At 38.6% G+C, this 27,824-nt stretch overlaps 1 protein-coding gene across 1 annotated transcript in view; it reads left to right on the top strand.

Moving 5' to 3' along the window:
• Positions 1–800: 800 nt before the first annotated feature.
• Positions 801–27,824, top strand: part of RPS6KA2 (ribosomal protein S6 kinase A2) — a 224,036-nt gene continuing 197,012 nt past the window's right edge. Inside the window, exon 1 of the mRNA XM_035539012.2 lies at positions 801–884. The gene's annotated coding sequence lies outside the window, so the exon portion shown is untranslated. The remainder of the gene's footprint in view (positions 885–27,824) is intronic.

The following is a 27,824-nucleotide window of genomic DNA, read 5'->3' as shown; positions in this document are numbered from 1 at the left end:
TGGAGGTATTACTGACAAGGGGTTTTGCACAGCAGAGCTCAAGAACAAATTCTTCAGTTCTTGATGCAGGAATAGGGGCTGTTTGCAGTGATGCCACAGCCAAACCTTTGTAGTTTTAGTCATTAGAACGGCAAATCTCTCCTGATTTACAAAGACTTGCAGTGGTTTGTTTCACTGGGGTCTGCAGGAAGAACAGTGTAAGCTATTGGAATTAGTCAGTATAGCATACCCAAGTGACTTCTTGATGGTTTCCAAGGGAGGCTGTGGTAGAGCAGCAGGCTGAACTTGGGCTTTCTGAGAAGTAGACTGGAGTTCTGTCAAAAGGAACAGCCTGTTTTTCCTGAGACTTGTCTGGGGAGCTGGAGGAGGCTTCCTTCTAGGTATTTATTTTTGATTGTTAGTTGTGGAGAAATGCTAAAAAGTAGCACATACCCTCAATAACAGTCTTTTTAAACATTCGGTGGCTGGATGGAATGCATTGCCTCTGACTCACTGGCATAATTAGGAAAACCCTTTATCAGAAAGAATTTGAGCCTCATTCCTGAGCAGCTGAATAAACTGCTTTCTTGAGGCAAATATTGTTGTACTGTAGATGGAAATTTTTATCACAGTTTAGTCTAGGTTTAAAAGATATTTCTTGCCTTCTTTTCCTTTTCCCCTCACCTTATCTGCTCCTGTTCAACCTCTTAGTAAAAAAGACTTTGATATAGCAAAGGACGTGAGAGAAATTGTGCCTGGAAGACAGTGTGAGAGCAAAGGCAATTTTTTGCTGTCAGCATGTATCAGACCTTGCCTGCAAATCATTGATTGAAAGGGGAAGGAGTTTCAAACCCATGGAAACCCATCCTATCCAGGACCTGTTTTTCCTCTATTAAAAGCAGAAGGTACTACTTAATGGTTGTTCTTTCTTTTTGGCACAAATGTTTATTATTTCATGTGGCCTTTATATGTATTTGAAGAGAAAGCAGAGAGGAATATGAGAGGGCATCGTTTAGCAGCTGTTGCTACTAAGAGGTTGCAGGATAGCCAGAAAGGCTGGGGTAAGCAGCAGGGTCACTAACTTTAGCAGACCTTCCCACCTAATGTGATCTGAGTAAACACTGAGCCTGCATCTAGCCAGCTTATCTGTCTCCACCACTTACTCTGACAACCAAAGCCTCCTTTCAGCACGCCCCATGGCTCAATAGATGCAGGCAGAGCAAGTGGCCATCTAGATTTGATGCTGTCTTTTGCTCACAGTGAACTTCAGTTTTACCAGCTTTGCTCCCTGGAGGTTGAAGATGGGGCTCAATCTTCAAAGTTGGAAATGAATATCAGCTTACTTTCCTGGAACAGTTGGAGCTTCATTCAATAGGATGTCTCAGATTTCTCCAGAGACCCATATGCCTGAGAGCTCTATCTTCTCAATTAAACCACAGCCCCTCTCTTTTTCAATTTCCTGTGACTGCTGAAAAGTGATTTTTCTTGTTACAATTTCTTTAATTTTTTTTTTCTTTCTTCCTTTCTTTGTCATTATCTATGTTCCTAGTGAAATTTGACTGTGTTAACATCTTGTTTTTTGTAGGTATCTGGATAAGGATTTTACAGGGCTGGAATGGTGGTGGGTTTTATATCATTTCAGATTTGCTGTGTTCCAGTTCATTCAAAATGAGATTTTCTCTCCCTCTTTCCTCTCCATGGCAAAAGTGGACTGGAGTAGTATGGAAGGTGGGGAAGACTCTCACACCTGTTTTCTTAATTAGCACCATAGTTATCCATGTGAACTCCTGGATCTCTTCTGTTCAGAAAAGGGAGAATAGAAAATCATCACCACAAGAAGCTCCAGGCCAGGAACTGTGCTTAGCCAAAATCCTTTCTGCAAGGGAGATATTTTTGTCTCATGTTTTGATATCACATCTTAGCAATTTTCTATAGCACACTGTGGGTTTGTGTTCATTTCGCTGTTCTTGTTAGACTTTTCCTATCCTACAGAGAATACAGATTTATTGCTCATATTTTTGTGTTATCTTATCAATTGTTCTTTATTCATTTAGTGAATTTTGGCTAGAGTATGTTGCTTTTTTAAGCATGTCGAAATTCTTTAGCCAAAAGAAATGGACCTCGCACAGTAGTGTCATTCATCACCCACCCCAGTCCAAGCCCTCCAGGATGAGTAGTGTCTGCTCATTTTGTTCAAAAGCTGCTGGCCTCAAACCCTCCTTCCTTACTCACCCACTTGGCTATGTTGGCATGCCAGGGAGTGGATGTTTTCATTGGCAGACTGTATTTGAGGGTTTTTCTTGCAGAGTTCTTTACAGCTCTTTCCCCTCTGAACTTCCCCCAAAGTCATTTGCTAAGGTTCTGCTGATGCTCAGGTGAAGGCCTTTGCCTTGTGGTGCTTCAGAGGGATGCTGGAGTGAGCACCCCATAGCTGTGGGGTGGTTTTGTGCTTGAGCAGAACGGGTTTGTTTGAAGATGACGGAGCAAATCTAACAAAAGAGGGGCAGCGCCAGAAATGTGAATTACCCTGTGACTGCTTGTAGGACTTGGGAGGAAGGAGGAATGTGATACAAGTCTGAGAACTGCTTAACACAGTTTCACTACTGCAGGAAACCAAGTTAAGTTTTTTTCTTACTCTGGGATAAATATGGGCACTTACAGCTCCAGCTGTAGAATGAGGTACTCAGACAAATAATAGTAAATGCAAGTTAGAAAAATTCAATTCAAAACAGATATTTTTCCTTCCGTAGAATTTGTAATGTGAGTCTGTCTTGTCCAGGATAACTTGTCACTGAGTAAGGGACAGGTAATGCAAGACAGAAAAACTTGAAGTTGCTTGTTAGATGTGTTATGACAAAAGGGATGGTGAACTGTAGAAAAAAATACTGAAATAAAAAACAAATAAACACAACACATTGTCTGATACATAACTTTTATTTATTAAAATAATATTAGAAAAACATTGGAAGAATGGGCAAAGCTTTGAGCTGTTGAAAGGATTAGAAAAGCATTTTTGGAATTGATATTATGGCTATTGGATCCAGCAAAGACATGACCACACCAGATATTTCATAAAACTTCATGGACTCTGGAGTCAGGGAAACATTATTATGTCTACAGAGCTTCAATAAAGATAAGATGTTGGCAATCTGTCAAAATCAAATCCATGTTACTTTCTTTTATGTCCTCATTTAGTTAAGAGGCAGGATGCAAATATTAAATTTATTGTGAAGATAAGTGAAAGTGAAAACAGGTCCCAGCCAGGTAGATCAGTCTTGGGGTGAGAACATGCTGTGCTGAATTGCCCACACAGCGCTGCCAACGTACGTGAGTCATGAGTACCAATGCCACTTCCATTTATAGATTCCTTAGGAACAGAGGTAGATACACATGCCATTGAGCAGCAAATTTTTAAGAAGGTTTGGGTTGAAATGATGTGATGATTTAATAAATTCTGTGGAGCTCAAGGTATCCAGAGTAATTCCCCTTTGAGACATTACTGAAGTGGTTGCCAAATGCAACTCCTGTCCTCTGGGGGCGGTTCCAAATCTTTGATTGCATTTGTCCCCAGAACATTCAAACCACCACAAGTCTTCATATAAGTCATTAAAAATTAAATATACTTCAGAAAAATATCTGTTTTTTGAAAAAATATCTGTATGTTGAGGTACAAACTTCTTGAAACAAAATATTTGGTCATTATTTTCCTAGGGCAAAAATTCCAAAATATTAAGAGCAAATTGAAACTGTTTTATATTCTGTAAATTTCCAGGCTAAAATTTTGCTCAATTATTTTATCTGTAAGGCATAAGTTGGTCATAGCTTGAAAAACTAGGATAGCTTGAACAACACTGTGTGTGTGAATGTGCATGTGTGTGCATATACATATAAATATGTATACATATAGAAGTTGTGTATAACCACATAGTTTGACAGACTTTAACAGGCTGAGTATACCATATATTGTGTTCATGTATTCATTTAATTACTATGCTTAATAGGTATATGTATGTGTATATACCTATTTGGTAAGTTTGTTTACATTGCTACACCCTAAGAGTTCCTCAAGTGAGAAACCAAGATTCTGAAGAAAAGTTCCAGACTTGTATTCCAAAATTCTGTAGGAAGAATGGTCTTCATGTTCTATGTAATCCAAGCCCTGATTTGGTGTTGAGTACTCAGTACATTCAATTCAAATTGGAATCATGTCCAATGCTAGACTGATTCTACAACAATATATTAATTAAATAACCATACTGTCAATTTAATATACGATCACAAACTTACTTTTCTGCAGCGTGTTAGAAGTGCGGACTGTAAAGGAGTTTATTGCAAGAAAAGGAAAGTGGGTTGGTTTTGGTTTTTTTGGAATGTTCCTTTAAAAATGTATTAGTTGTTTACAGGTAATTAACATACTTTTTAAATTTGTAATAGGCATTGCGTTATTGAGGGGTGTAGGAAGAAGTGAAGTAGCAGCCAGCTCTTAATAACTAACAAAATTTTAGTATTACCTCCTAACTCTAAGGTTTCATACTGTGAAGAAATGTGTTGTTTTCATTGTTGAGCATATTTAGTTATTTATGCTTTTAATCATTATAGCATGTGACTACCAGTTTAAAAAGGGGGAAGAGGGAGAAAGCACAGAAGAAAACTCCTAAGGCTGCTTTTGAGAGAAGTAATTCTGTTACATTTTCTCTCTGAGACTATTGCATTCATGGAAAAGGTATTGGAAATGGCAAAATATCCACTGCAGACAAGGCCTGTGTGCCTGTAAGAATTATTAGGCTCTCCATTGGGATATTTCTATTGTTTCCTTTGAAAATAATATTTCTTATTCTTTAATTATTTTCTAGCATGGAATAGGAATGTTACTGTTCATACCTATATACCTCTGTGTGTGTGCGTGTATGCATATTATTATACTTAATAGCTATGTCTGGGACAGCTGCTCAACAGCAAGAGTTATCGCTTCTCAACCCAGGATGTTTCTGGCACTCAGATGGGATCATCTGCCTTAGCAGAGCACGCACACAATGTCACACATTTAAGTCCTATGAATGTAGTTCAGGTTGAAAGCTTGAAATTGCCACCCATGTCGTATTATGAATGTCATAACCTTGAGGCATTTTTTGGGGTGTTACAATTTCAGTTTCTCTTGTGAAAATAGTTCTGTTTTATGTAAGTAATTAAAATACTAATTGAATCTGGATCTTTCACAACTTAAGGTGAGTCCCATAACCAGTGGGCTTAGAGGAACAGCCTTGTTAGCCCTGTGGATATGTAATTAGTTATACAAGATGAGGTTACTCCAGTAGAATAATTGAGAGCAGTTCACCTGAGAATATCAAAAAGCCTGGTAATTAGTGCACTCACTCACCTAGGTTATGGGATATCCACTCATATTCCTCCTACATCTTAGCCTGAGCTGGGATTTGAATTATGGTATCTTAAATCTCCAGTGAGGCTATGACTCTTAGATTGTGGATTGTTTTTAGAGGAAGCTTGTCTGGATTTTCATAAGAATTGTTGGGTGGTTTGGGGTTTCTCTGGATGAAAAGGATGATAAAGTATAAACTTACAATTTTTGGTAATGAAAGAAGTTTCCTCTCACATAGCTCGAAGGATAACTGTACAAGAAATTTCAGAACTTAAAAAGAAAAAAAAAAAAAGACATTTTCCAGTAAATTATTGACTCCTGAAATCATTAGTTTGTTAATATCGTGTTTCATGATAATTCATAGCGAAAGTCACTCCTGTTGCTGATAGGAAAAGTAGATGAGGGGAAGCATGATATTTGCATTGGCCTGTATGTGTGTCTTGGTTGCTCCAACTGTTTACGCATATTTCTTTCTCCTGTCATTGGGTTTATGGAAAAGCCTTAGCACTTGTTTATAATAGATTCTGCATACTTCACAGCAGTTCCTTTGGGAAAACAGAACTCAAATATCTAGGAAAAATTGCAGCCTATCTGCTGTTTATAGGATATGACAAGCTTCCTCCTTGCACAGTGCATGGTGCTTGTGTGCCTGCCGGCACTCGGGGCAGACAGGTCCCAGACATCTGCAACAGGGGCTGTCCCCTGCCAGATGTTCTCTGCGCACCAGGGCTGGGCTGTGAGGAATATTGGCGAGATGTGGTGGGGAGCCTCATGCTGTCCAAACTCTTGACTAGATCTGTTCCTCAAAATGAATGGAGAACTCGTGTCCAAGCACACCAAGTAATAATCTGAACTGCAAATTGTATTAACTCCTTACAGAATTTTGAGCAGAATGGAAAATCTTTTAGTCCCCTGTAAAGCCATACTAATCACATACAACTGACAAATCTATGTCATGTCATAAAAAACAAGAAGGTAAGTGAGCCTGCACTAGTTGCTGGTTTTAGCATTTACAAGGTTATATATCCCTATTCGTGTGAAGGCTCACTTCAGTGTTGCAAAACTTATTTAAATTATCAGAACTGTATATAAAGCTGATCTGTCCAATAACCTGTTTTGGTTGTCTGCAAGTAGTTTTGGTCCATAATTTGTAGGAGGTAATGAGCATACTGGGTCCGAGTTACATTTCTGACATAACATGCTGCTTATTGATTCTGCAAATCAGAATGGTTGCTGTCCTTAACTGCAAATTCTGACTGCTCCAGAGCCTCTGGTTTTTAATGAAAACTCCCTTGTGCTGTCTGGTGCCAGTGAGTCATCATAAAATACACTGTTTCTCTCATCTATGCAAGACTGTGATACTGTGCCAGACTTGACTGGAGCAGTCCTCTCAACACAACAGAAAGCAGTAGATCATTCTTTCTCTGACAGCCCATTTTTATTCCTTTTGGGTTGTTCTTCTTTTTTGGCATTCAGAGTCAGACATCACCAAAGAAGCCTTGTTTTGCTTAACTGCTCTATCTGATGCTCAGTAATTGGAAACACTGAAGTGAAGCCTAGACCCATTCCCATGGCTAGATTGGTATTCAGCGGTGAGCTAGCTGATTTTGTCATCGTATTCCAGCTCTGAGCTCCCTGGTGTCTTGTGCACCTGCATCCTCTTTAGAGATGTTTTGATATTTCAGATGGGAGTTGTTTCTACTCCCGCACCTTTGGGTCAGTCAGGGAACCAGTTTCTCTGATGTTGTGGTCCCGTTCTTTTTAGAGTGATTAACCAGAGATCCAACTCTAACTGTGTTACTATTCTAGTTCTCCTTTTTGCACTCACTCAGTCTTCAGGTTATCACTTGATAGCAGATTCATATTAGTGGCATTATCAGAACATGTGCTAACCACATCTGCCACTTCCTCTTGTTAAGCTTTAATGTTTTATGCTTGTGTGCTCAGCCTATGATACCCAATGCTGTATTTCTGTCCAGTGGATTCCAAGTGTTTCCCATGAGGATTTTGAAATGAGTTATTCTCTTTTGTCAAATGTTGTTTTGGAGCTCTGATTCTGCTCCAAGCAAGAAGAGACTTAACAGCGCAAGGAAAAATTTCTATTTAATACCAATTTTGATTTTTTTTTAACACACCCCCTCCTTTCTCTCTCCCCCAACTTTTACAAGTTTATGAAAGCCATTTCCTGCCTTTGTTTTCATTTTATGAATTCAAGGGTGGCTTAGTCATCATCTATTCCATTTCCTAAGAAAGTTAAATGATCAACATTTATTAATGTTCCTCTGTCTGCTCTGGGATTGGTTGGGAATAATTAAAAGCCACATTTTTTTCTTCCCTGTCAATGAAGTGACCAAAATGTTTTGCCGTGTCTACTAATAACTGGTCCATATCTTCCACTTGGGAAGTGAAATGAAAATCGTCCAAGTGTATTGCATCTTTTGTCCACAAAACTACTTAGTTGCTCTCTGTAGATAACTTTGTAATAACAATAACAGGAATATTGTACAGTCATACGGTACAGTTGTACATACGGTATTGTACAACTCCAGTTACCATTACAAACCACTGGACTTTCTGACAGCATGACTGCTATCAAAAGATTTTTGAAAATCTAATATTTTTCATGAAAGGTACTTGTCATTTCACCTTAGGTCTATAAAATGAAAACACCCACTTTATACAGATGATTTAAAATCTATTTGGTGTTTTCTGCTCTGGAAACCTACTTGCTTCTTGACAGGTTGCAGAAGGAAATTGCTCTTGATTTTTCCCTGATTCTGAGGATAACACATTTTTTTGGTAGATGTTGAGGCTGACAATGCTATGATCATCTGAAAAGCCTGTTCTGAGTCTTTTCTTCAACTGCATTGGTGTCTCTTGTATGTTCTGTAATCTCTTTAAAAGCATAAGAGGTGACTAAGGGACTATTTATCACTTGTTTAACAAATGCTCTCTAACCACTTTCCATTTTGGTGTTTAATCATTTTTATCATTTTGGATGCTTTGAACCTTTTAAATCGGTGTGACTGTCAGAAGGTCTTTATCATGAAGACTTGTCTATCTTTTAGACTTGATCTGTTTAAGACAACATAGCCATGTCTTGAACTTTGCTTTTTCTTTATTTTTTTATTTATCTTTCTGCTTGCACGTTTAACAAGACCTCCAATACTGCTTAAAAAAAATAAAAATAAAAAAAAATCTATTAGCTATTTAGTTGCCTTACACAGATGGGAAAGTTCTCTCTCTTATTTTCAGTTTCCAGATGCTTTATGTCAAAATGTGTCCTCTGATCTCTTTTGGACTCATTTTGGCTTTTCAATCTATGTCACTATAGACTTTTTGTCACTTGTTTTTCTTCTAGCTTCTTATCTAGTCTTTTGCTTGCTTTTTCTCGCTAGTACCAAAATAACATCAGAAAGCTATTCTTTCCTTTTTCTTTTAATTCTGTTTGTGAAAGCCTTTCTACTTTCTAACTGTACTTTCTCTGGTGTCTTATCTACAGAATAACTGTGGTTATCACAAGACACTTAAGTCTTCAAGATGAAAAGTAGTTTTTTATGTTTTGGGCTTTCAATTAACAATTGTTAACTTGAAGCCATTTTTAAGATTCTTATCTCTGATTTTCACTTTGGCCATATAAAAGTTATGTTCCATATTTTCTAGTATGTGGCTGTAAATGTTTGCTAATTATTGCAACAGTTACTTTAAAAGAGGACATAGAAAAATTCACATTAAACAGTAGTACTCTGTAGTACGGTGGGACTAAATTGAGATTTTCTTTGTGAAATCCACATGACTAATCTAAAAGCACCTTGAACTTAGAATATCTACACCACCTCAGAGGTACCAGCTCTGCCACCATGAGATGCATAGACTGCAAGTAACATGCAAATCTAATGCAATAATTATCAGAAGAGGGGAAGAAGGGATGCTGCTTTACAAGGAGGACAAGTCATAGCTATACAAGAGCAAGGTGAAATAAAGAAATTGAAAAGTTAAAGAACGTTATAAAATATTGATACCACAAGCTAAAATTTTCAGTTCAGCCAGAATTTATTGCTGTGTTGCTGTTTTTGATAAATGCAAAGAAATAATTTAAGGGTAGGAAAGGATCTGAAATCACCTAAATATACTTTTTATCTTAAACCATTAGTTCTTTATTGAACACAACAACCTATGTTTAACTGTCCTGACTGAAGAGAAGTGGAGTTTGGTGCTTGCATTATTTGTACTTCGTTTAAACTTCCTCAGTAAAAATGTTTTTAAGTATACGTGGATCACCCTGCTCATCAGAAAAACTGAGGACTTTTGGGGTCCATGGAAATTTTAGTCACAATAGTTTATCCCTAGAAATTTTGCATATAATTTCTTTTTAATCTGATTTATGATTCCCTTCTTTCTAAAGAAAAATGAGATTGCAGACTTTTTTTTTTTCCATTTTTGAAATTTTTACAAATCTTTGGGTCAAGGTGTTATGCTATGTATGCTGTTGAACTGATGTGGAAGTTGCAGTTTTCCTTGAATTTTTGTTCTCACAGGAACTTTTAAATGTTTTTCAATGTATATTTCTGATTTTCTCCTTGTTTGGTGAATTGCAGTTTCACCATCTAAAGGTTTAAAAAGTTTTTTTCTCTCTGTTCATTCGTTTGTTTTTCTCTAGTACTTTCACAGGCAACAGAAATGTTTAGTAAAACTGGTTGTGAATGTCCGTGCTATTTTCAGAGTCAATTCTTCAACGTCTGATACAGACTGGAAGTACTTTACTCTAAATGAGAGCTTGCATGAACTAGTAGAGCAGTGATAATAGCATGCATGTCTATGTGCATCCATTTTACTTGGCATGGGCAAACCAGCAAGGCAAGTTTTGTTTCAAAAGATAGGAATAACTATGAATGAACAAGCTGTGTGGAAATATCATGGTAATGCTTCCTGGACATGCAAGCATTTTTTTTTTCCACAAGTAACATCAATATTTTTTGCATATTACAGTATATATCTCTTGTAAGGCACTCTCAAGTAAGTGTTGTGTAGGTGTAGCAACAGATTGATTTCAGTGAGAGCTATTTGGAAGTGTCAGACAAACTTTTGCTCATTATTCATTACAAAGAGGTAGATAAATTAATGCTTTTCAAAGACTTGCACGTATTAAGGCCAGGCAGGACTATTTGGTCATTTAATAAGACTTTCTGCTATTCAGAAAACATTACACATGTATGTTCAGAGCAGAGTATTTCTGAAAATAATTCTCTCACTACTTTCAGACTGCTTTAATAGCTCAGTGAGCTACACTGCCTGGGATAAATAACAGTGCAGGTGAAGGAAGAATTAAGCTTCGTGTGTTGGTGACAGCTGAGCACGTCTCAAGTATTTTGTAAAGTGAATTCCTCAAATATTCTACTATTCTACTGTTCAGTACTGGGAAGCAAACATCTGTTTCTTCGATGGTGTACTGGAAAGGCTTCTTTTGTGCTGTGTAGCTGAATATTAGTTTAAATGGTTGAGTCATGGTGCATGTTCATACTGTAGTGCTTGTATGTCATTAAAAAACAAACAAACAGTTCTTCACTTTTCCTGGCAACATTACCGGTGATTTAAGAAGTTTAATATCACATTAAGGGCGACTGATTTCTGCACCTTCTTGATGCCCAGTATCCAATTTCTCTGCAAAGGATTTACAGGGATAGACATCTCCATTTTGGTGGCTGGTCAAGTTCAGAGCATTCTTATGCTCCAGCACCCATTGAAGTCAGTCCCAGGACACTTGGTTATTTCAGAGGGAGGCCTGTTTTGGAAATCAGTTAACTGCTGTCACCAACTCACTGACCCACCAACACTCCCCCTACCTCACTGCCTGAGATGAAAATGGTAAAACTGAACACATAGGTATCTTTTTACTGGAAAACAGTAGTTTTTCCCATTTTTCTGTGCCTCTCCATTAGGCCTGAGCCTTGCCTATGTTAGAACTTTTATTCAGAGTGCACCAGTGTGTGTAACTAGCAGCTTACCTGCAGTGGTGTTGGCAGTGGGATCCCAGGTGTGAGCAGCAGCATCTTGCAGCAGCCTCGTGAAGTGCTGCACCAGCTTGTGCCCACTGAGGAATTCAGCAGCTTTTGAAAGCATCTGCCAGAGGTACTGATCCTTAACAGCTGCTCCTGACAGTACAGGCACCTGTATGCTGAGATGCTGTTAGCTGCAGCGAAGATGGCTTCGTATAGATAAGGCTGCACGTGGGTTGATTTTGAGTACTTAAAATCCAATTAAGACTGAGGGCTTTTAAATTTGCCCTCCAGCTATCTTGAGGGAAAAATAATCTCATTTTTGCAAAGCAAATAGTTGGTAAAAGTGTTTGTCTGGGCATTAGTTGTGAAGGAGATTTTTCAGCACAGAAGCAAACTGTCCATCCCTGCATCATGCTCACAAACAGAAGTCCATGGCAGTGTGACGTTTTTTGCATACTGTTTATAGAAAGCCCACTTACTTAGTGGCACCGTAATTGGGGGGGGGGGGGGGGGGGGGGGGGCAGAAAACCTGAGAGTAAACATTTTAAAATGGATTTTGTCTATCCAAATGGCTCAGGTGGTCAAAACACAGCTTTAGTACACGCATAGGAGGAAGCTAATTGAGGAAAACATGCATATTCCTAGTCTTACTATTTGTTCCATTGTTACTACCCCAGTCACATTATTGCTATCCCACTTAACTTTTTTTTTTTTTTTTGTATTTTCCTACTGCATCTGTGTCCACCATGTGGTGAATGTGGATATTTTGCAAATGGCTGTAGTAACACAGAGTACTCCAGTAGTAGTGTCCCTTCTGGTGATTTGAAAGCCCTTTGCCGCTGGTACTTGTGTTCCAGGACTTTCTCCCTCAGAGACAAACTGGAGCATCCATATGACATGAAAGCTTTCCCTTTATCTGTGGGTGAATGCTGCTATGTTCCAGCAAAGTTAAGGTTCAGCTCATTCATATAAAATATGCAGTTAAGTAGTTGTTTACTATTATTAGAATTGTTCATAGCCAGATTCAGAAACCTGGTTTATCAAAAATCCAATTATAGAAGGGGGGAGTCAGATTTCCATTTAGTCTTGGTCTACAAAAACTGCCTAGCGAGTGTCCTGTGTGCCAGTTACTGCAGCCACTTGAGATGTCCCAATTTTGCACTCAGTAAAGGGTATGACGACATTGGTATCTGCAGCATTTCCTATAGTTCATGCTAGGTAAATTGTAAATGTTACTGTAACATTGTTGAGTTGTCCAAGGGAAAGAGTTAACTGTTCTGACCATGAATGTTTACTTCCAGAGAGGCAGTGGTTGTTGGAGGGCTCACCTCTCTGCTTCCTCTCCCCTACGCATCCTGTCATTTTTCAATTCGACCAGTCTGGCATGTGCAGTGTTGGTGCTGCTCTGATTTCAAATGCTCGTGTCCAGGCAGGCACTTTGAAGTTTGGGAAGAACCTCATACCGATTATGGGATGAGTTGCTCTTGGCCCAGTTTCAGTCAGCGAGGCTTGTTGTACTAGTTGGTTCTACAGCAGAGAGTGCAGTGAAATTTTGATCCGTGGTTAGGACTCCTGGGCACGATGTAGTACAAGTAGGTAAGAATATCCACACTTCAGGCAGGGATAAATTCCAGCTGTATGGATAACAGCTTTCCTTTCCACACTGGATCCACACTGGAATTTAATGCTAATGCAATTCAATTCATGGTCAGTTGATGGTTAAATGGGGAAAAAATCTCTGATGAGACGAGATTCTGGGAACTGAGAAATTATATGGAACACTGATTCTGAGATCCATTTGTTCATTTTTTATGCAGTTTTTTTTTTTTTTTTCCCTTTAATAGCACGAATTTAAGACATGAAACTAATGCAATTACCGCTTCAGGGATAAATGATCTGAAAATCTTGCAGATCACTCTTAATGCTTCAGACACTGCATGACTAAAAGCTGTCCCTTGTGAGAGGTAACAGTTTAAAAGTGTGTGCTTGTTGGAAGTCCTGCAGTGGAAGAATCCTGTTTGTGTTAATGTATGGATAAGAGAAGATCCATAGACTGTTTTTAGGATTTAGGAATTGTTTGTTGTATCCTGAAATCTGGGGACACCCAGGTGATATTTCTTCCCAAGTGAGAGGATCTGTTTGGAAGAAGAGGAAAGAGAATTCAATGGTAATCTTTCTCAGTGTAGGGAAGTTATTTAAACAGCACAGAACCTGGTAATTATCAAGACAGGGAGAGGTGAGGGAAACAATGACTTCAGTGGTACTGTGTCAGTTGGCATAATTAAAGAGAAGGGCTACCTATGAAGAAATGGCAGGACCTTGCTACAGTGAATGAATGTGCAATAAAGACAGATGACTTTTAGTACAAATAAATTTAAATGAATGTGTGTGGGGTAAAGTAATCCCAGTTTATATACATAGTGATTGGCCTGGGGTTGACTATTACTACTCAAAAAAAATAATAACAAATGTAGATGTTATTCCATACCGTTCAGGGAGAATGTCAGCACAGTGCTCAGTAGCCACGTAATACACAACAGACTGCCATGAATTACCAGAGGAAAGCAGGGATCAAAGTGAATGTTGTCAGACTACTGAAGAATTTCATGGTGCACCTGTGTCTTGAATGCTGTGTGCATCTCTGCTCCTCCTGTATTTGGGAAATGGATGTTATAGAAATAGGAACAGTAAAAATAAAAGCAGCTAGGGTAATCAAAGATGTGGAAGAGCTTCTGTATGAGGAATAACTAAATAATCAAGAACTCTTCAGCCTGAGGAGACTGTGATTGAAACTTGCAGCATACAACATAGAGAAGGTGAACAGCAGCAGCTAGCTGACTTCTCTCCTAGTGCAAGTGCATGGGGCTACCAAATGAAACCAGTAAGGGCCTTCCTTAGAGCATCAAAATGAGCTCTGCTTTATGGTCTGCATAAGTCAGCTGTGGCAGTTGCTGCTGGATGCTATAGATGCTAATGGGTTCAAATGGGATTGAAAGAGAACAAAAATTCATAAGATATTGAGGATAAAGACTACTTCTTGCTCAGGGAATCCCAAACCCACAGCTCAGTGCCAGGAAGTTATTCAGGAACTATCAGTGCAATTATGCCATGTCTTCTTCCTTTTTGGCTAACTGCCATAGGCTATTGGAGAGAGGGTAGTGGTCTTCCGTGGACCTTTGGTCTGAGCAATATTATGTTGCAAGGTCAATAAATCCCTTGGTTTCAATGTCAGTGTCCATTGCTAAAAATGTAGGAGACCTCTCCAAGACGTCTGATCAGTCTTTAGATCTATACATTCGCTAGGGATCTTTAATACCTGGTATCACAGGACAGACTAGGAAGGCTTCAAACAGGGTTCCTGTTGTGGCTGCAGCAAAAGCTTATCAAATGCAAGACATTTCTGAGAAATATTAGGAGGCAACTGATGGATGGTTTTTGACAAAACTTGAGTTCATGAGAAAACGTTCCGCCAAATCTGATCTCCAACAGTTTGGGATGCTCAGCGTTTTGGATCCTAATGAAAAGCAGAAAGGTAAACCAGGCAGCAACACTGCCACCTTTGCCATGAGTAAGTTGTAGGTTATCCTGTAGCTGAAGTAGAGGTGCAATCCCATGTAGCCAGCACTTCTATCCTCTGCTCTCTTCAGTGAATGATTGTCATCAGTTTCATCACATAAGTGGACGTTATTGTGCTTTAGTCTGTTTACATCTCCATAATGATGCCTTTTGGTACAGCTGTAGAAGGAACATCCCTGAAGTAGTAAATCTGCCTGTTCTGTACTGTTCAGAGTTACTCTGTAGAAACTATTCCTTTTTTTTTTTTTTTTCCTGTGGAAATCAGAGCATAGTATTTGAATCGTTGCCTAGGTAGGAAAGCTAGCCAAAAGAGAAAACACCAGGGTTTACAGGTCAGAGAGGGAAAGGGAACATTTTTCTACTTCACTCATTCTGGCCTGTCAAATTTTCCACAGTTCTGCCAATATGTAGTCAAGTTTTTAGCACATATTGTACCTGCCACTGAAAGTCCTGACTAGGAGTATATATCTTTGCACAGCTGTCCAGGTTGCACTCTCTAGAGGCTGATGGCATATTCCTTGTGACAGGTAATACCAGTAGCAACTGTCTGCATCCACTTAAAGTTATCGCCAAAAAAAAAAAAAATAATAATAATAAAAAAAAATTGGTAATGATTAAAGCAATAGATTGAGTGTTTTTCAGGACTTCTCGAAAAGACCAGTTATCATGCATCATTTAAGTGAAGCAAAATGTAAACTGATTGTAGGTAATCACCTTTCTTTAGGTGATTGGTTATGATCATGAATCTCAGTTCACAGTGGACTTTCTGGCATACATTTTACTAGGTTGTCTTTGGTGGAGTTGCTCCTAACTTGCAGGAAGGAGAACAGAATCATGCGTAAAATATTTACTTTGGTTTATGTGGAAACTTCAGAGAGCTTTTCCCTGGAAACCTTTCCCCATCTTACTCATCTACAACAAATCTCAAAACTGTAAACACTTTACATGTTCTCAGTGGTGTAATACTGTTCCTTTTTTCTTTCTTTTTTTTTTTCCCTGTACTGCTGTCAGTTTGCACAGAGTTATTTCTAAGCCTCATGAGGCAGAGTACATCTAGAGTTAAAAAAAAAAAAAAAAAAAAAAAAGTAAATGCTGGAAATCCTTGTGCTGGTCTTGATTCTTTCCCCATTCTGCACTTAATCAGTGACCCACTCAATTGCTGCTGAATCCACTATTTTTTTTGCATGCAAATAATAGCTTAGCATCCAACCCATTTGTTTCTGCAGAAGTAAAGCTACAATGACTTGGTATCCTGGCCAACTCTCAGTCCAGGTAATTACTTGCTTGTCTACATAAATTTTCCTCTGACTTTTATTTCAATAGATGACTGTATTCTTCCTGTTGCATTTCAAATCACTCTACCTTCTATTTTGTTGTTTACTTGCTGTCCTGTTGCCTAAAATTACCTTCATTTTGAATTGTGTGGCAACCTATTACCGTTTTTTTTTTTCTCTTGACACACAGTGCATATTGAAACCTTCGGAGAGGAAATATACTTCAATGTGTCACTGTATTATTAGCTCAATTTCTATTATGCCATAGAGAATATGGGCATATTTTTGAGTTAAAATCAAGCTGATACAGTAGAGGACAAGCATGATGAACAACAAAATATTTTAACATTAAAATGCAAGATTATAAATTAACCATTGCAGTTTGAATCTTTTCAGAATGTTGCTTACACCAGAGAGGAAAAGAATTACAGTAACAGCTTGCTAAACACATCTAATTTCTTTTATATATATATGTATATGTATATATACTTTTTTGCTTCTATTCCACTCCCTTCCTTGTACTTCTGGCCCTCAGGAAAAGTAGGTTCCACAGGGACTTTTGCCAATTGCCAATTAGTTCATTTCCAAATTTTCAGAAAGTCAAGTATTTGCTTTAGTTTTTACAATTACAAGAATGGGAAAGAGCCTTTGCTTCCAAAACAATTGTAATTGTTTTTCAATAAACTTTTGTCTGCTTCTTGTGTGGATCCACTTCCTACGAGGTGATGTTCATCAAGGCAAGTCTGCGATCTGCTATGTTCAAGGCCTTTGTCTGAGTGAAGTTAATGGATGGTAGCTCTGACATTGTCACAGTTGCCATGTTTTCAGTAGGTTTTGTTGTCTCTATAGCAAAATAACTTCCATCCTTACAGTATGTATAAATATAAAAGCATAAAGCTTAATAACAGACTGTGAAATCAGTCTATTTTTACCTTGTCTTCAATCACCAGTCCAAAATATTAAGCTGTACCTCTATTTTGTCCAACTCTATTTTGTCCAAAGCTATTGTATTTTTCTACTTTGCTGCCCTCTGATAGAGAGATATGGCACTTCTCTACTTCTGTCGTTTATTCCGGCCTTCTATTAATCCATTCATGTTCCTTAGATGCTGATGGGCTGGACCTCTTGCTTTCACAGTGTGTATAAGGAATAAACTGTTATTCCAAGTAGTAGCAGCTATCAGCTGAACTCTTTTTGGGCATACTGTGTTTCTCCTTCTGCAAAGACCTTTGAGCTGTTTGCCTCTGAACATCTGGAGCTTTTTACATATGGACAGTTACTCCTTCATCTCTCAGGAGATGATGCCCTTTGAAGTCTAGGTAGGATGGATCAACATTCCCTTGTAAATATTTCACATTCATTTAAAATACTGTGCAGTGGTAGATAACAAGGTCTTTATTGCTACAAAATACAATACTGTGAAAATGCTCACATTTGAGTCCTTGTAGTCTGCAGAGACAGATTTCATGATTTAAAGCAACAAGCATAGAAGGTACATGGTAAGCATCTAGTGTCTGACAGATGAAGAAAATAAATGATATTCTGTTGTGCCATGCAGCATTTTAGATCACCTACCTACTTCACTATTGATGAGGTGCCTTGAGCAATTCACCCCTGCCTGTGACCTCCAGACTTCAGCATCTCCTGTCAATATTGTGTTGATTGGTGAGCCTGGTAGTTTGTTCTACAGCCTGCTCTCTACAGGCCTCGAGAGCATCAGTGCCAAACCTTGACAGCAGCTGATTTGCTGAGTATAGTGGGACTGCTCAGTGTGCCCCCAAGCTCAGCTGGCTTTATGTGGTCCCTGTTGACTGCACAGAACAAAAGAATAGGGCAGTCATTCCCATTCCTTTGTGCAGGTTAATTTATATGAAATGAATGAGTGGTTCCTTCTGGGCATATTTTACAGGACTTGCTGGTAGTTTGCAGTCACTGCCCTGAGGCACTCCTCATGACCTGGTATGAACAAGGATGTCTGACTCAAGGAATGTGTTGGCTGCCATCTGCCCTGGCTGGTGCACTCTTTCAGACATGTCCCCTGAGGCTAAGCAAAAGAATAAAGCAGCTGGGAAGACTACCCATTTAAAAAAAGTTTTCTTTTTGTCTAGGTGTGACTTAGTCTTCTATCCATTAATTTATTTATGCAAAAGCATGTAAAAGTCAATGGGTAAAGTTTAGGGGAATTCATACATTGTATATAAACTTGTTTGAAATAAAAGTGCCTCCGTTCTAAATTATAGTTCTTAGTAATTTTCTAAGAAGGAATTACCCACCCTTACTCATTTCAAGTTGCACCAGAGTTAGGACAGCCATACAATTTTATCACTAGGCTCTTGAAACAAGCCATCTGTTAGCACAATTTACATCAGAAAGCAACTTCCACTCTGAATTGGCCATGAGAGAACAATGCTGTTGCTTCACTGAGCTTTATACTGCGTTTCAACGTTTGTCAACAGCTAACAGAAACTTTATCATAACTAACTGAGCGTGCCTGTTATTTATCAGGACTTTCTTCATAGATCACAGTACTTTCCCCAGCCTTTCTTTGTTTTTGCTCACCCACAATAAGCTCAGTTGAACTTAGCCTGTAGAAAATTTGAAGGCTAAAAGGAAAGTAATGTATATATGGGATTGAGTGTAGGATGACCTCCTCAGCTTTCGCAGGGAGTCAAATAGTTATGTCATAGTAATTTGTCAGCTTTGACATCACTGACAATTAGTCTGAGGTACCACGTTATTTCTGATTTCTTGAAATAAGGGCAAGTGTACCAATCTGTCTGATACAAGTTTGTGGTTAATGATATCAAATGACAATTGCTATCCTGTCTGTAAAACTGAATCGAGCTGGTTCTTTTCCTTTTCTATTAAAGTGAAATGCTTATTTGCTTCTGTTATTAATCCACAGCTGAGACAACACTATTTGGTATTAACAAGACCAGTTAGCTACAAAAAAGTTCCAGGTCACTGCATTCATTTTTTTTTTCTCTTTTTCTTTTCTTTTTTTTTTTTTTTTTCTGTGTGGATAATTTTCCTCTTTCCATAAGGAAAAAGTCAGCCTGTTTGAGGATTTTTAAAAAGGGAGTTTCATGATCCTTACATTGCCGCAGACCTGATTCTCTCTGTCCCCTGGCCCTCCTGTTCCTTCTTTTCTGCCAACTGCTGCTTTACACAGTGAATAATCCATGTTTCAGTAGATTTCAGTGAAAAGCAAAAGATGTCATGCAAGATGTGAGCTTAAGGCAGCACTTCAGGTGCTTGAGTCATATTCTGAGCTTCCTCCAGGGTCTTTGTTAAAATGGCTCTTTGCTGCTGCTGTCATTGGAATAGGCATCCAGATGTCAGGGAGGACTGATTCTGTTTCAGTGCCCTTGTTCAGGTAGCTTTTTCTCATCAAGCATCTTTTATTTTCTTTTTTTCAGCACATAGCTGGTGTTTCATTTGCTTCCATATGTTATGTATTTCAGACTCCAAAGCAGCATAGGAAAAATGCTTTGTAAGGGAAAAGTTGAACTGTCACTTGGTTTGAGTTCTAACTTAATGAGTGTATTCATGAGGTTAAGTACAAAATAAGTTTCTAGGTTTTACCAAAAAAAAAAGTTTACAAACAATATATAAATATGGATGATTTCCCCAGCATCTTTTATTTATTTATTTACTTATTCTGAGTTTTCCACTCCCTGAATACCAGAGATAGTGGAATGACAAATACAGGGAAAGCGATGAACAAATACTACAATCCATGAATATTGCATTGAGATGCAGGCTTAGACTCTCTTAAGATATTATTTTGGAAACAGCGTATGGTAGATGGTTCAGGAATTGACTATGGTTACTTAATGGATTTCCATCAACGATAAGTGCTGCCCTGCCCTGAAAAAAAAAAAAAAAGCATAGCAACTGGAAATGAAAAATGCCTCTTATTTCAGTAATTTGTATCTTTGTCAAAGCAGGATTTTTCTAAATGTCTAAATGATTCAAGAAGGTATAGTTCGATATAAAAATTTCCATGTCCCTTCTATTTACATTATTGTCAAAGATTTTTCCAGAGTCTTATTGTCTAAAAGCTTGTTCTGGTATGCAACCTAAATATTCCCTGCTAATTTTATCCTATTGCTTCTAGTTCTGATACACATGACCCTCCCTAACATTCCCTTATTCCTATCCCAATTAGTTTCTCCTCGCTTTTATACATTTTAATTAATTCATCTTTTAGATATTTCTTAGCTATCTGAGTAAACAGAAAAGTAAAATTGCTTGCATCTCATTTGATTCTGTGCACTCTCTTTTGCTCTTGGGCTAGAAGCTCAGTGCTCCCCTGGCCCAGGAGGAAGGTCTGTGTGGTGCATTTCCATGGGGATAGCTGCATTGTCTCAAACGCTGTGGCAGTTTTGTTGGTTAAATACAGTCAGAGGATGGCCAGAAATTAGGAAGTTTAGAGCATTTCCCTGAGAATTTAACTCAGGGCAGCAGCTTGTGTTTTTCTTGGAGATACTTTTTCTAGGACTTGAGAGAGGGTGATGCTTGCTCTTCTTCTGGGATGTTGACAAGTGGCTGGTCAGCTGTTTCCAATGACACTTCAAGCTGCTCTCCAAGAGGTGGTGATCCAGCCCTCCTTAGCTAGCACAACCTTACAATGTCACCATGTATCATAATAATCTTGCAGAAAATGTACTGAACTAAATGATACTTTTTTTTTTCTAGGACTTGGACAGTTTTTGAATAACTCCATTAGCATAAGCATAGAACAATAATTGTAATTGAAAAAATGCACAGCAAATTTCCCATGCCAAACTTATGCCACAGACTGCTAGCTATGCCTGTGGCCCCAAATCCGTGCAAAACTTCATTAGTCACTTTGCTTCTGAGAAACTGTGGAAACAATGATCTAGAGATAAAGCAATGTAAGGAAACAGGTACCTGTGACAGGTATCCTCCCTTTAGAGGGGAGGAAAAAAAAAAAAAAAGGTATTTACAAATGCATACTGGAAATACACCAGTTAAATAAGTGTGTGTGTCTAGGTACCCAGCATTTCTTTTAATGGAAACTGTAGCAACAGAATGATTTCGAGTTGTTAACGGATGAAATTCCTTCTGCAGCTTGTGTGGTAGCTGTGACTTTGCGCACCGAAAGCAGCAATCTGCTGCTCCTGCTAATCCTTTCAGCCCCTCCTGAGTATTTCTGGGGCTATGTAGCCCGAGTTCATCAATGTTAGCATGGAATCAAATAAATATTTTTCAAAGAGTATTACAAATGTTGCTTATAATAAAAGTCCTGTAATTCCTGACTTACTCTCTGCTGAACGCGTTAGCAGATGGAAGGCTTTTCATGCAGGCTGTGCTGGGAGAACACCATCTGCTGAGGCAGGCCACCAGTCTGGCTCTGAAGCTTGGCCTGAAAGTGATTCGCTTTTGTCTCCCTTTTGTGGGTGCTCTTTAAGCTGTCGTGTTTTGGTCTTCCCCTGCTGCACCTCTGGAACTTGCTGCATATCTACAAACCACAGACCGTGTGGTTTTCAGGCTTTTTGTGCTAACGTATTATATAAGTAGTTGAAAATGTTTTAGTTTGATAGCACCAAAAGCTCAAGTATAAATGTAAATGATTTGCTATTTTATTTCTAAAATATAAATACATTTCTAAATACATATTTCTAAAATTTAAATACACTGGCATGTTTTCTTATCCCATTAGTTGCATAAGATAATAGATATGTGCTTAGAAGAATGCTATGTTTTAAAGGCATCTTGCATCTCTAAAGGTTTTTTTAGGGCATAGCATTAGATTCCTCTCTCAATCTGCCAAATGGGACTTGATCAACAGCTTAATTTTCCAAGAAGTCCATTAAACAGTATAAATATTCAAATGTATTGGCAAATTGAGTCATGCAATTACACTCATACCATCACATGCTTTCGCATCCCCTCTGTGGAGCCAGGTGGTGTGGCAGTAAAATTGCAACAAGCTGCTGAGATGTGGTTTCTGGCAAATGACCTTGCGAGATGCATATTCATTAATCTGCCAAGGCTGTGTCCCAGGTCCCCGTTCCTCCTGTGCTGGTTGGGTTCACCTGATTACCTCACCTGCCACTTGGCTCCTGGTGACATCACAGGTTCACCTGACCTAAGCCCTCTGCGTGAAGTCTGCAATTAAGATGGGCAGAAATGAGCAGCAACGGGGAAAGACAGACTGGCAGGAGACCATCTAGCTGCTGTTTTCTTACAGGAAAGTAGTTTCAGAATTGTTACTGAAAGGGAAGACTGCTCAATGTGCAGAACTGTATGGTTTTTGCTTGGGCTTTTTGGCAGATGTGTCTTCAAGAAGAGCTCTCTTAATGATTTTAGAAAGCCAGAAGGAAAATAATATCTGCCTCCTGTTGTTTAGATGGAGTTGTACATACATGGGTGTCCACTAGCACCAGGCTCCTTCTTAGAGGGCATGTCTGTCTGTCTTCAATACCACCAGGTGTGGCGTATATGAATTTGGAAGTGGCCTCTGCTGTAGCTACCTGGTTTAGAGATGCACCCTGATGGCCTTTGGACTTCCTTTGCATCACCAAGATGCATCCCCGTTGTTTTTCCCCAGGTGTGAGAAAGCTGCACAGGGTCTGCTGGGGGAGGCTGTAGCCTCAGGGAGTGAGAAAGCCATTACTTTGAGTGCTCTTGCACTCAAAAGATGTGTGCTAGTTTACAGATTAGAAAATTCTCATTTTAGATATATGAAAGGCAGCACCCACCTTCAGAAAGGGGCAGGGGGTCTAATTATGACCCCAGTTCAGTTTGTATTATTCTTTTTTGCGTGGTGTAGGCAGATTCTCAGAAAAGTTTCTTTTCTATAAAATGAATATAAAATGCTTCTAGACTTCTCCGTTTCAGCCAGCCCTTCGCCTACACATCCATGACGGAGAAAATAGCAACAGCTACCCTGAGCTCTTCTCCATCTTGCATTCAGCTGGACTGTAGGCACTACATGCCAGAGAATCAGGGGGCATCTTGACAGCTTGGCCTGCTTCTATGTCATTTTAAGGGCAGGACAGTCCAAGAAGTTGGTATGTGCAATGTGTGAATTTCCGTTCGCTATTTATTTCCATTGACATAAATAATAGCTTGTCTACAACTTTGAGGCCTTGCATTGATCTAGGTCCTCAGCTCCATTACTTTCTAGTTGGCATCTTTTTTATTTAAATCATTAATAGACACTTTAATTATTGGGCTTCCTAGGAGGTTATTCATTCTAATTATTTCTAGTGGAAATTTGTATAACTGAAAAGCAGAAATTCCAGTGGAAAAATATATACCTTGATGGAGTGGAGGGACTCCATGAAACCAAAGATCTGTTGGTTTGGAGTGGGATTTTTTGTTTGTTTGTTTTCCTTGCTTCTTTTCAAGAAAATAATAAATAATTGCCTCCTGAAAGTTGGCAAAATCTTTTTTTTTTTAATTATTTGTAGACATTAGACAACTGGCAAGTGGGAGTTTGTCTTTTCAATCTGTTTTTCCTTTACAAATATCCTTAATGTTTAATTTTGAGAATTGATTCTTGTACTTATATGCTGCTTTACAGTATAGATTCTTTCAAGTCAGTTGCTTAGATAAACCCAAGTAGAACAATTCAACATGTATTTAATTACACATTGGATTTATAAATTGGTTTTGTGTATGCACAGCAGGTTTAGAGGAATGATAATGAAATGTATGTAGCTTTCAGCCCAGTATACATACAGATTACTAGCTATGCAAGATCAATTTTGCACTTCTTAAGACTGCAAAGCAACTGTTTCAGAAGATACTTCATTTAATCTCTATCAGTCTGAAAAAAATAATCACTGTTCAGCGGCAAAAAAATTAAGTGCTCTTGTCAAACCCACCTTTAAATCTCTAGAACCACTTTTTTTAAAAATACATCTTAAATCTACTCTAAATGCTGCTGCTTTCCTAAATAACGTATATTTAGTAGTATTTACCGTATTTGTGTCTGTTTTCATTTACAGTTTCATGAATAACGCAGCTAGTAAAGGGTGAGGTTTGTATTTGCAATGCAGGCACAACTTTTTGTATTAAGTATCAAACCACAACACACTGTATTTATTTCTAAGCTCTGCAAATTGTTCTGGGATTCTGAAAGTCAATTGTAATGCATTGGCTCAGTCAGCTCTCATTACTCTCAGCCAGGTCCGCTACTTCCATTAGTGCTTGTCCTAATGCATGCTGTGCAGTCATTTGCTGGTAGCTATGGATAAGGTAAGGTGATTGTTGTGAACCACTACATGACCCAGATAGAAAATTATTCTTCCGCTTCTCGAGCAACAAATCTTAGTTTTGACTGCAGCACACATTGTCATTCGCAACCTGAGCTCTCTAGGCTGAATCTTTATATTTTTTAATTTGACTCACTGTCAGAGGAGGTAAATGCATAGAGAAGCCTCTTGATGCCATGATGCACAATATGGAAGTTGATTGAAAATCTTGAGAGAGATGTTTTTGAAATGCTTTTTCAGTATATATTTGACAGGACTTAAGAGCTATTTCCTTCACTGTTTGATTTCTTTGAAGAAGAGATTAGAGTCCTTGAGGCAAATTTTGGTTGAAGCTATTACTTTCATCCTATTAGAAACAATAAGGGGTGGACAGGCCTAAATCGTCCAATTGCAGCTTGTCCTCGAATTTCCTCTTGCTTTAGAGAGGAGCTGCTTTGACCGTGACTCAGAGTGAAATTTAAAGTCATCAAATGCTGTCTGTTAGCATCATACTTTTTCCATTTTGACCACCTGAAAAGAATTTAACATAGATCCTGGCCATATATGACATTCTCGTGTAGTACATACTACATCTTAATATAGGTCTTGGTTACACGTTACAAAGCCCACTCCTGCATTTTGTAGTCTTTGGTCCTTGACCTGTTCCATACAGTTGGAAATATTGCTAATGTGACTTGCGCTGATGGTGTTGTTTCACCTGACCAGCACTGGGGCTACATGGGGTTTGCTGAAAAAGTTGAAACCCCTACAGTTAGAAGAAGTGACCTGAAGTAGACACTATCAAAAACATCGATTCCCTGAAACCCATTACACGCTGTGGCTAGGCTTATCTAGAGTGAGGATGTGGAGTCCCAAGGAGCCCAACATCTCTGTCCCGTAAAATATTCCTGGAGTTCTGCCAGGTACATAATAGGTTCTGTCTAGACTTTGGTCTTCTGAAGATTTCTTGTAAAAGTTACCGGGTCATGTATCTACTGTCTGACCCAGACAAGTTTGGGAACATCAGCCTCTTTTCAGTAGAAACTTTTATGTATTAAAATTAGAAGGGCACTATCCTCTTTAAATTCTTAGAGAAGTGATAGAGAGCAAACTGAACCAATTTCTGCCCCACCTCCTGCTTCGTGGAGAGGGTTGCTGCTGTTATCCTCATGAGATCGTAAGCAGAATACTTCCTACCAGTGCTGGTATTTGGGCAGTTTTTACCTGTAAACAATGTTTCTGTTTTGGGTGGCACCATCTTCCTCCTCTTCTTCAGTCAGTGTCTCTGCCTTGTTGCAGATGTCAATTTAATTCATTGCTTCATTTCTCCCTTTTTCTGTCAGAATATCTAAGTGACTTTATTTCTTATAAGCTGACTAGAGCTAAAAGAGCATGACTAAATTGGGGTACAAATTTGAAGTTAGCATATTTCGTCCCAAGTGTTGATGGATTTTAATGAGCTCCCTGTTCTCCCAGCCATGTCACCTATGACTCAGTCATTAAATGACAAAGTTCAGAAAAATAAACATTTCTAAGGAGTATCAGTAATTTCTTTCCTGCCGTCGAGTAGGATTGATCTGTAACTACCTTTGAGAGGAAATCACCTGTAGATTTTTTGCTTTGGCCTGATACGATAGTGAATTATAGTACAAAAAGCATCTTCAGAGTGTGTGTGTGTGGGGGGGGTCCTGCCTGCTGCTGAGCTCCTCCGGGACCTGCTGCTTTGCAGGAGCTGTGTGCCCATTTGCAGTACTTTGCCTCCACTCTGTGTATTTGCAGCTGCCTGCTCTCATAGCCCTTCAGAAGGGGGAGTGTGGTGTGCTGCATGCTCCTCAATGAGACTGAGGTGATGTTTATGCTGTGATCTACACTCTGGTAGTAGGAGGACTATGGTCTGAACCTTTCTTTCGCTCCTCATTTCAGATGCTCTGGGGCTGATTGCTTCCAGAGCATTTGCTGGAGTTGAGCATCGCTGGAAATGGGGCCTGGAAGCAGTGGCTGGGGGGATGTCAGCAACCTGGTCAGCTGCTACAGTGTTTAAAAGCAGGGATGTAGCTTCCATATCTTGGTACTGCTGCAGGGGCAGGCTGGGTTCTGACTGTCACATCTTACCATCTGCATCTGAACAAGGGAAACGCAGGCATCACCCACCCAACCAGTCATGAAGAACATTCCGCCAAAGACATTGGTGAGGCCAAAGCTTTCTGTGCTTTGGCTTCGTCTGAGTTCAAAGTTCAGTGTTTCTGGAATATCTGACCTCAATTTAACTAATTGTCTACAGCTGGTTAAAATATTATTTCTCTTTTTTTTGGTTTAGTTTTGCCTGTGAGCCTGTTTGAATACACAGTAGGTTATTAACAGCTCTTATTAGCACCACTTGTGATGAATATATTATTTAGGATGGACATAATAAATAATTATGCATTCCCTACACAAATTATGATAAAACTGTATTACACAATTTCCTTGTTTTAAGAGGTTTCATTACGATGAAACAATGATGTCACACTACTTTTACATATTACAAGGTTTTATTCAAATGCAAACCAAGTTCTACTCATCTTATATTGTTTTTACTTGGATAGATACTGGACTAGTCAAAAGTGCCAACTATTTTCAGTGCTGGGAATTTCATTTCATGTAATTTTTTCAAGGTGAAAATATTTGTCACCCATGGATTAAAAAATGGAGGGGGGGGGGTGGAAGGTCAGTTAGTAAAATCATGATTTCATATATAAAGCTTTTTAAATATACTTTGGATGAATATATAAAACATTTGTGTTGTTTTAGAGATACTTTTGGTATTTACTAGTATTTATCAGCTGAATAGGGAATATCTCCACACTTGTGTTCAAAATCAAAAGGCATCCTTTATGGTGTGTCTGTTTTAGATTTGAATCTATTGGTCCATAGAACCCTCACATCTCTATACTCTTTTAAATATTTGCAATTAATAACTTATGTTTAGGTTCTGCTGAATTTTTTATGCTTCCCCTTTCTATGATATGAAACTTTGGAGAAGCACATTATGCAGTCTGTCTCACTTCTCAGAGAGGGTCTGCTAGTGGATTTCAGAATAATTAAGAAAAATATTAAAATTAAGAAATTTTTCAAGTATAAGTTCTCTTTGAAAATCATAACCCTTTGATACTGGCATTAACCCGTGGTTATAATTCAAAATAGTATGTGTTCATATGCATACATACAAAAATATCTGGGATGAAGACACTGCATGGTATTTACAAAGGCACAGATGGCTGCTAAACCATTCAGTCTTTCTTGGCCCTGTACAGGACCAAATGTTCTGTCACAGCTGTGGAAATTAATAACATAAAAAACTTATCAAATATTGTAAATTTAGGTCAGTTTTCATTTCCAAGAGTTGAAG

Source organism: Cygnus atratus, chromosome 3 (genome assembly GCF_013377495.2).
Source record: "Cygnus atratus isolate AKBS03 ecotype Queensland, Australia chromosome 3, CAtr_DNAZoo_HiC_assembly, whole genome shotgun sequence".
NCBI classification, from domain to species: Eukaryota; Metazoa; Chordata; class Aves; order Anseriformes; family Anatidae; genus Cygnus; species Cygnus atratus.
This window is presented reverse-complemented; position numbering and strand designations above follow the sequence as displayed.